Below are 11138 nucleotides of genomic sequence, written 5' to 3' on the forward strand. Positions count from 1 at the left end.
GTCGAATGTATGCACTGGGTAGCCGAGGCAGCTATTTCATGGCGATTCGGTCAACCAAGTAAATGAATCTACTGAACATTCTGCCAACCACTACAGGGAGCCTGTGGGTCAGAATTCTCATCGAGTGCGCCGCAACGGTGCTATGAAAGAAAAATGAGTTATACGTAAGATGATTTGGTGGGCTGTTGGATTGATGATGGGTTCCTCTGAGGATGGTCTGGGTTCGATTCCAACTTCTGCCCATGATTTTTAATAGGGAGAGACAGATTTTATTTTCTTCTGGCTATGCCAAGTGAAGAAGGTATAATGGCATTGTGGTCTGAAATTCACATTAAACATGATATTCCTTCTCTACCAAGTAGTCGTTAGGTTGCACCACAATAAAGTCAGGAGTGGCGAAATGTGGGAACTCTGTCACCAGCAACCTTTCTTATACTAGTTATTTATAGTGACGAAACAAACGCTATGTAGGGTCACAGGAACCTTATTCCCTCTTTTATTTGAGCTTCTGTATGTCGATAAAATTGGTTCTGAACTTGGAATGCAACTCAGACCGCCCTTAACGCGGAATTTGATCCCTTTGTGACAATACAGCTCGACTACAATTTGTTTGTTCAAAACTGCAGATTCCTCAACATCTCCACGTATTGCCGTGAATGGGTTCGAACGCTGGCATGGCACTAAAGTTTACATTATGTATTATCAAGCTCTAGCATGAGAACACCTATCTGCTGATGGATAATAAATTTGATTTTTAATGCATTTTCATTCGTTGTCAACACTAACGATATCTGACGTTTTTGACTCCCAGTGAGACACAGAACTATTTGAGAGATCACTCTTAAGTTCAAGGACGTTATTCCGAGCTGCTGGTGGAGAAAAATTCTGTAGCTGACGTCTATTTCTGTGTACTCAACAACGGTATGTGTGGGGTTCGATTCCCTGTCAGCATTGAACTCTTCGTCATATTATTTCGAGTCCAAACGTGCTCACATGTCGTTGCTGATCTAACAAACCCATATTTAACGTTCGTTTTCTCTAATAAATGACAGCGGTAGGTTCTGGATTGGAGTCCTGGGAAGGGAAAAATTAATGTTTCGTCTCGTCATTTCAGTTAAAACATCTAGCTACTGCCGAGAAAATCCGATATGTCACAGTTGATTGTGCTTCCATAACAATCCGATTGGGTTCTGGGTTCGAATCCCTGTCCAACACAAAGCTTTACATCACGGCATTTCAAGTAAGTTACTTGTGAAGAAGCAGTATTTAACATCTCTCGTAGTTCGTTAACAGGGACAATAGATGCTGGGTAGGAATCCGCGTCCGTTAAAAATGTTTACGTTATATAATGTGAAGTTGTTATTTGCAAACTGATACTGTCTTAAATCGAGGTATATCACTCTCTGTATGCCTAGTCAGGAATGACTGTTAGTTTCCGTCAGTCACGAAATCTTAGTCTGTATGACCTGGGTTTGAATCCAAATGCAGAACGAGACGGTTCGTCGTGTCATTTGAAGCTCATAAATATTCTCAACTAGCTGCTCGTGAATAACTTAAATTTTTAATATGACTTTGTGTTAAATAACAAGTACGGTATGTTACTTTGAAGAGGAAATCATGAATACGACGAACTTACTACGTGCATTACCTATCTGTCATAATAATGAGAGTGGTAACATTTCAGGTATGTCATTTATTGCAATAAATGTGAGCTTACAAGCCTTAAGGACAGTCTTATCTGTGATAAGGTGTTCCCTGATATTTGTAGTATCGTGGTATTACTTTACATCTTGAGTTATTGCGATACAGAGCCGAGTTTTCTAGTGGTGACTTGGTGGAGCCATTTTCAATAGTCAAACGACTGTACCAAGGAGCGATTAGAGGACCTGCTAGACAGCTGCGTTATGTGGGTTGTATGCGAATCAGGCGAAATGCAATTCAGGTCGTTCGGATACTTTTGAGCACGACTGTAGTTGGCGCGCCAACGTCCGAGGGCTTCTCCGCGGTCATTTCCGGTGCGGTTCTCTTCTTGCTACCTGCGACGGTCGTTCGCTGCAGTACGGGAAGGCATGATCCGTTTACCTTAATGCTTTCCTCTTTCTTGTTGAAACTGTTCGCGTGTTTTTGTATTTCTACAGCTTCTCTGAACAAGCGCGTGTGATAGTGCTTCTCTACAGCCAGAACTTTTGTGTCGGCGAATTTTGTTACGTGGTCGGTCTGACTCAGTGCGTGCTCTGCCACGGCCGATTTCTCCACCTGCCCCAACCTACAATGTGGGGTTGGGTTGTTTTGGGGAAGGAGACCAGACACCGAGGTCATCGGTCTCAGCGGATTTGGGGAAGGACGGGGAAGGAAGTCGGCCGTCCCCTTTGAAAGGAACCATCCCGGCATATGCTTGGAGCGATTTAGGGAAATCACGGAAAACCTAAATCAGGATGGCCGGACGCGGGATTGAACCGTCGTCCTCCCGAATGCGAGTCCAGTGTCTAACCATTGCGCCACCTCGCTCGGTCAACCTACAATGTGGCTTATGTTCTTTCATCCTGGTGTTGATCGATCGTCCAGTCATTCCGACATAAACTTTTCCGCATGTGCATGGTATACGGTATATTCCCAACATTGCAAGTGGGTCTCCTTTGTCCTTTGCCGATCTAAGGCACTCTTTGATCTTCCTTGTCGGTTTGAAAATCGTCTTTACGCTGTGTTTGCGCAATATACGGCTGATTCTGTCCATCTTTCTGGGAATGTATGGCAGAAAGGCCGTACCCGACATTTCTTTTTCTGATTCCTTAGTTCGCCGAGTGTTTGGTTCTGTTACACTTCTAATACAACTTATGGAGTACCCATTGCTCCTCAGAACACTTTCCAGGTGTAGCATTTCGCCTCTGAGGTGCTGCGGCTCACGTATTCGTCCTGCTCGCGTTACGAGCGTATTAATCATGCCTCTTTTCTGGCTCGGGTGGTGGTTTGATAGTTTGTGCAACCACCACCCGTCAGAAAAGGGGCATGATTAATACGCTCGTAACGCGAGCAGGACGAATATGTGAGCCGCAGCACCTCAGAGGCGAAATGCAACACCTGGAAAGTGTTCTGAGGAGCAATGGGTACTCCAGAAGTTATATTAGAAGTGTATCAGAGCCAGTGGCTCGGCGAACTAAGGAATCAAAAAAAGAAATGTCGGGTACGGCCTTTTTGCCGTACATTCCCAGTGCTGGCGAAATGTCAGTAAAATCATTAGATGAACGTCGGCCGAAGAACCAGAGACATAAGCCAATAGGCAGTTTGTCAATTTTCACGAAACTTGATTAAAACTGGCTTATGAATTTAGTTACTCGAGTCAGACACATACACGTAGGATTCTACAAATTTATAGTTTCAATCAATGAAATACGATGAATTTATACTTAACGCACATGAAACGTTGAAACCAAATAGTTGTCATCCAGAAACGAGCAACTGCAGCATTTTCTTGTGGCTTGAACAACTCCTCCTCATTGTAAGAACAACCAGGGCAACGCTGACACAGACGTTTCGTTGGCTCCTCATTCACACAGTGTTGCCACTTGTATAAACATGTCATTAGGTTGTTCTTTGATTTGCCAATACCTATTCGTCACCTGTTCAGTGACCTCCATGTTGTTGTCCCTTCTGTTTCTGACTTGTAAGCATTACTTATTATGATTGCCCACAGTTATGTCCATGAAGTGGGGGTAACTTCTTCGATTTTCATGCCTTCGATATTAAAATTGATAATGAAAGCGTTGTTAAATAAGCACAGAAGGCATATGTGTCTGAAATTTGCTGGACAAGCGACTGGCTTAAAAATCATTCAATACCACGTGGAGAGCAGTTGAACAAAGGGTCAAATTCGTAACATAACAACTCGAATTAACTTATGCAGAGGTAAACTAACATTGAACGAACCGATGAACCTCACAACGAATTTATCCCGGAGATCAATTTAGACAGGCATGACCACACTGTTTTACAACTTGTCGTAGCCTCAATTCGGATCAGATAAAAGTGCCCTCGAGTGGTTCTCATTATCTACAGTCAAGAAATTTTAAAGAAGAAGAAACACAATAATTCACCCTAACATTGCACATCTTAAAGAAAAATGTTGAACATCACGATTACTAAAAGACGAGACCGTAATACCTAGATCCAGAACTTGTGCGGAGTGTTAGCAAACATACAACTCCAATACTCGCGGCCACACACCTAATACCACGTCTCCGTTGTAGAGGACTTGGCGATGAAAAGTTGGTTGAGCCCCTGGCCAACATAACAGTCCGAACGCTGAATTGTCCTTGGTATGCCCTATGGATGGAGAAAAATCTGTGCTTTCTTCCATCTCTGGTTGACAGAATTGTCACATCGTGATACAGGTCATTGGAACAACAAAAAGTTTCATCGTGTGATAAGCCGTGGATAAAAATGAAAGACCAGATAAAAATGAGTACTCGGCTGAAAACGGGTGTAAGACAGTATACAGTCTTTAGCCAGTGCTGTTCAACTTATACATCGAAACAGCAATGTAGGAAATAAAAGAAATTGATAAAATATAAATGATAGAATATAAATGATAAGATTCGATAATGACATTGCTATTCTCAGTGCAGTCCCTGTGGAGCAGAATGAACAGCCCAGTAACCAAGGAATATGATTTGGGAGGAAATCGAAGAAATACGAAAATAATGAGAAGTAGCAGAAGAATTGAGGATCACAAAGAAGATACATTTAAGGAATTTTGCTACCGTGGAAGCGAAGTAACACTTGATGGACGAACCGAGGGAGGTGGCGCAGTGGTTAGACACTGGACTCGCATTCAGGAGGACGACGGTTCAATCCCGCGTCCGCCCATCCTGATTTAGGTTTTCCGTGATTTCCCTAAATCGCTCCGGGCAAATGCCGGAATGGTTCCTTTCAAAGGGCACGGCCGACTTCCTTCCCCGTCCTTCCCTAATTCGATGAATCCGATGACCTCGCTGTCTGGTCTCCTTCCCTAAAATAACCAGCCAACCAACCTGATGGACGAACCAAGGAGGATATAAAAAGCAACCTAGCAGAGGCAAATAGGGCGTTCCTGGCCATAAGACGTTTACTAATATCAAATATCGGCCATAATTTGAGGAACAAGTTTCTGAGAATATACATTGAGCACACAGCATTGCATGAAAGCAAATTATGGGCTGCAGAAAAGCTGGAAAAGAAGAAAATCGAAGAGTGTGAGATGTGGTACTGCAGAATGATATTGAAACTAGGTGGAGCGATAAGAAACGAAGAAATTCTCTGTAGAATCCGCGAGGAAAGGAAGAAGTGCGAAACACTACTAAGAAGAGGGGACAGGGTAACAGCACATTTGTTAAGACCTCAGGGAATGACTTCCATGGTACTAGAGGAGCTGTAGGGGGTAAAAACTGTAGAGGAATATAGCTAACAGGTAGTTATTGAGGACGTTTGGTGTAAGCGCTGCCCTGGAGTTGAGGACATTGGCACAGGAGAGGAATCAGCGTGGGCCGCATCCAGCCTTTCACAAGACTGTCGCTGTATACGAAGCAAAGAACATTTAATCTTAGTTTTAAGCAAATCATTTGGAATTACCGGCATCCTCAACGATCCGATCTGAATCCCAGGACTGTGCTTGGGATGAAGCAAAGCTTTGGAACCATGTCTGACCAGTTCGCCCAAAAACCAAGCAACAACTGTTTATCTTGGCCCAGGACGAAAAAAAAGGCAAAAAAACAAGTCCCGCTTTCAGAGTTTCAGAATTTACTCCAAAGACTAGCCAAAGATTAAACACTGTAGCTGTAGTAAAAGATCATCCTGTGCTCCATTAGATATATGGTCAATGTCTTTGGAATGAACAGCTACTTGTCTCATCAGACTTTTAGCTGCGTAGTGGATGTGTGGTTGCATAAAATATCTCCCGATTTCTTTACATAGTTTTGTCTGAGTAGACCGTGTTTGCAACGAACATCTGCGCATCTTGTCTACAGTAGGGAAACCTTAAAAAACTAAAACCTTCCAACCACAATGCAGCTTTCGCATGGCGCTATATAATTGTTCTGTGAGTGCAGAATGTTTTCTGGCTAAGACCAAATTTAGTAAATTTGCTTTTAAGATATTTTTTCTGTCTAGTGCTATTATTTCGGATGTTACAAAAAGGAAAAAGATCGGTATGAAGTAGCTGGACAGAACAAACGTATAACGCTTTCGCATGTTAATCTTCAGAACGAGCTAAAATGTCCATTGTGGTGTTAAGCGAACGAGTGCGCAAGGACATCACCACAACATTTATTTATTTTATTTGTTTTACTCATCTAGTTCAGTAGGACCAAACTGAGTAGCAAATCTACATGTTCATAAAACGTGTCAGTACATGACATTACAACAGAAAAGCAATACCAGATAAAATACAGTGTTTATGTCATAAAAAGAGGTAAAGTCGTAAGTTTATATAAAAACAATCAACAATGTAACACAGGAATCAGCTTAATTTTTCAAGGAACTAGTCGACAGAACAGGCAGAGTGACCCTTGGGGATCTATGTTTTACATTCGTGGTATTTTGTGTTTGACATGTTAATGTTTCTTGCAACCTTTCATTGTAAAATGACACAACATCACCATGTGATTTGCAACTTCCGTTAATGTGTTACAAGATCCGATGATCACAGTACAGATCTGTCGAAACGGGTAGTCAGTAAAAAGATTAACAGAACAATGTAACGATACAGATAACCCCAGAAGTTGGCACAATGTCAAACGTATATACCACAGTTCAGTTATATTGGATATACTTAATGCCAACTATGTATTTAAGTTGATTGGTTTTGGAGTGAACGGCTGCGTGTCTGACGGTGACGTCCTTGAGAGAATGGAGTTTTGCAGAAGGGTCAAGAATACAATGCTCAACATTTCTAAACGTGAAAAAGTGAGGATCTACCGTTTATTTTCACTGGGGATGAAGCATTTACACTGCGAGATGACTCCATGAAACAGGAGAATTTGACAATGGACACTCGCCAACTACTTCTTGTCAGTACTTAACGACTTGGGGAAAACGCCTTTGGAATTATAGCCGTTGGATTAAGAATTTTCCACACTCTCGTCGCCCTGAAACCAGAAAACGTAAACAATATTGTAAGGGCATGCTGTATTGCACAATTTCTTGCGACAAATATGTGTTTCTGTTTACATAGTGGCACGGATCTGGAAGATTCTGTTTCTGAGAAAAATCCTGCATCTGGATTAGGAACAGGACAAAATAAAAATTGTTCTTGAGTACCTAAGCTTCTTCGAGAAAGGTTTGTTTCATTTTACAATATATACGACTGAGTGATTTGAGTTCTCTTATGAACGTGTTGTGAAATGAGATGTATTTATACACACATCAAAAAAAGTTCCGAGAGTTCCGGAACATGTACAGAAAATTGGAATATAAATTGGAATAAAGATCAACATAAACATCATTTCCTACCTTTTTACTGCTCATGAAAACCTCACACTGCATGTTGTACCGCCATACAGCGAGGCCTTCAGAGGTGGTGGTCCAGATTACTGTACACACTGGTACCTCTAATACCCAGTAACACGTCCTCTTGCACTGATGCATGACTGTATTCTTCGTGGTATACTATCCACAAGTTCATCAAGGCACTCATCGTCCAGATTGTCCTACTCCTCAACGACGATTCGGCGAAGATCCCTCAGAGTGGTTGGTGGGTAACGTCGTCCATAAACAACCCTTTTCAATCTATCCCAGGCATGTTCGGTAGGGTTCATGTCTGGAGAACATGCTGGCCACTCTAGTCGAGCAATGTCGTTATCCTGAAGGAAGTCATTCACAAGATGTGCATGATGGGGGTGCGAATTGTCTTCCATGAAGACGAATGCCTCGCCAATATGCTGCCAATATGGTTGCACCATCGGTTGGAGGATGGCATTCACGTATCATACAGCCTTCCATGACCACAAGTGTCGTACGTCGGCCCCACATAATGCCACCCCAAAACAGCAGGAAACTTCCATCTTGCTGCACACGCTGGACAGTGTGTCTAAGGCATTCAGCCTGACCGGGTTGTCTCCAAACATGCCTCCAAACAGGTCTCCGACGATTGTCTGGTTGAAGGCATATGCGAAACTTATTGGTGAAGAGAACGTGATGCCAATCCTGAGCGGTCCATTCGGTATGTTGTTGGGCCCATCTGTACCGCGCTGCATGGTGTCGTGGTTGCAAAGGTGGACCTCACCATGGACGTCGGGAAGGAAGCTGCACATCATGCAGCCTATTGCGCACAGTTTGAGCCGTAACACGACGTCCTGTGGCTGCACAGAAAACATTATTCAACATGGTGGCGTTGCTGTCAGGGATCCCCCGAGCCATAATCCCTAGGTAGCGGTCATCCTCTGCGGTAGTAGCGCTTGTGCGTCCTAAACGAGTCATGTCATCGACAGTTCCTGTCTCTCTGTATCTCCTCCATGTCGAAGCAACATCGCTTTGGTTCACTCCGAGATGGCTAGACACTTCCCTTGTGCCCTTCCTGGCACAAAGTAACAATGCGGACACGATCGAACCGCACTATTGACCGTCTAGGCAAAGTAGAGACAACACGAACTGTATACCTCCTTCCCGGTGGAGTGACTGAACTGATCGGCTGTCGGACCCCCTCCGTCTAATAGGCGCTGCCCATGCACGGTTGTTTACATCTTTGGGCGGGTTTAGTGATAGTCAAAGGGTCTGTGTCTGTGATACAATATACACAGTCAACGGCTATCTTCAGGAGTTCTGGGAACTGGCGTGATGCAAAACTTTTTTTTAAGTGTGTATATGTATATTGTACTGTATATACACAGAGGCGTCAAAGAAACTGATATAGGCATGCGTATTCAAATACACAGATTTGTGAACAGGCAGAAGACGGTGCTGCAGTCGGCAACGCGTATATAAGTGTCTGGCGCAGTTGTTAGATCGGTTACTGCTGCTACAATGGCAGGTTATAGAGAGTTAAATGTGTTTGGACGTGGTGTTATAGTCGCTGCACGAGCGATGGGACAAAGCATATCCGAGGTAGCGATGAAGTGGGGCTTTTCCCTGACGACCATTTCACGAGTGTACCGTGAATATCAGGAATCCAGTAAAACATCAAATCTCCGACATCGCTACGGCCGGAAAAAGATCCTGCAAGAACGGGACCAACGACAGGTGAAGAGAATAGTTCAGCGTAACAAAAGTGCAACCCTTCCGCAAATTGCTACAGATTTCAATGCTGGGCCATCAACAAGTGTCAGCGTGCGAACCCTTCAGCGAGACATCACCGATATGGGCTTTCGGAGCCGAAGGCCCACTAGTGTACCATTGATGACTGCACTATACAATGCTTCACGCCTCGCCTGGACCCATCAACACCGACATTGGACTGTTGATGACTGAAAACATGTTACCTGGTCGGATGAGACTCGTTTCAGATTGTATCGAGCGGGTGGACGTGTACGGGTATGGGCACATCCTCATGAATCCATGGACCATGTTCAGCTGATCTCTTGCATCCATTCATGTCCATTGTGCATTCCGACGGACATGGGTAATTCCAGCAGGGCAATGTGACACGCTATACTTCCAGAATTGCTACAGAGTGGCTCCAGGAACACTGTTCTTAGTTTAAACACTTCTGCTGGCCACCATACTCACCAGACATCAACATTATTGAGTATATCTGGGATGCCTTGCAACGTGCTGTTTAGAAGAGATCTCCATCCTCTCATACTCATACGGATTTGTGGTGTCAATTCCCTCCAGCACTACTTCAGACATTATTCAAGTCCATGCTACGTCGTGTTGCGGCACTTCTGCGTGCTCGCGAGGACCTTGCATGTTATTAGGCAGGTGTGCCATTTTCTTTGGCTCTTCAGTGTGTCTGTATGGTTTGACATAAGACAGGATTAATCATAAAATTTGCTTTCTTTTCTACAACTATATTTGTAACGTATTTATACTTGACTACAGTATATTAATTAAAATTAGTATATTACAACCACATAGACTAAGTGACACACTATATGTTGTGGTGGTTGGTCCATGTTTGATATTGATGGCTGTGGCAGTTCTTGATCTCGTAGGAAGGATAGCAAACCATAATACCGCTACGCTGGAATGTACACCTCATCACTTCCAAATTCTGAGCGCTTTGACTGCTGAACTTCTTTTCAGTTTCCTTCTGTACGAGCTCTGAATGTTGATCATTTCATTACAATCATTTCATGGTGCACATCAGGTTCGAAACCAATTTCTTGTAACCTGAAATTTTTATTACTATCACTACATTCTCTAAAGTGTTTTTAAATTACCGGTACCAGTCACAAACTTTGTTGGCTATTGTATTATTTATTTATTTAGCGGCATATTTCGAGGGAATACCTCTTCTTCAGGCTAAATGACATTACAGAAACAGTTTTACAATAATGTCGTACTGATGTTACATAGTTTTTTCGTAAATGCTGTGGTTATTCTGTGGAAGAAGATAAAACTTAGTAAGAGGCGATGTCACTTTGGAAGCTGGACTGATGTTTGCATGAAAATGTTTTGTAAAGGTCACTCACTTTGTTTTTCTGGCGTGGCATTCTCGTTGTGATACATGAAAATGTTTTGTAAAGGTCACTCACTTTGTTTTTCTGGCGTGGCATTCTCGTTGTAATGTGTTGAGGTGTTTGCAACACAATGAGACTGCCACGCCAGAAGAACAAAGTGAGTGACCTTTACAAAACATTTTCATGCAAACATCAGTCCAGCTTCCAAAGTGACATCGCCTCTTACTAAGTTTTCTCTTCTTCCTAGGATAACCACAGCGTTTACGAAAAGACTACGTAACATCAGCCATGACCTTACTGTAAAATTGTTTTTGTAATGCCATTTAGCCTGAAGATGATGTATTCCCTCGAAACATGTCGCTAAATAAATAAGTAATACAATAGTCAACAAAGTTTGTGACTGGTAGCAGTAATTTAAAAAACCTTTACATATTTCTTAAGACAGTTACGGTCGAAAAATAGTCAAAATGGCTTCAAACTACATTCTCTGTTAAACACTTGATAATGGTGTACACAGTTCTAACAATTCAGCCGTAAATGCAGAAATAT

The sequence above is a fragment of the Schistocerca piceifrons genome, chromosome 6, assembly GCF_021461385.2.
Source record: "Schistocerca piceifrons isolate TAMUIC-IGC-003096 chromosome 6, iqSchPice1.1, whole genome shotgun sequence".
NCBI lineage: Eukaryota > Metazoa > Arthropoda > Insecta > Orthoptera > Acrididae > Schistocerca > Schistocerca piceifrons.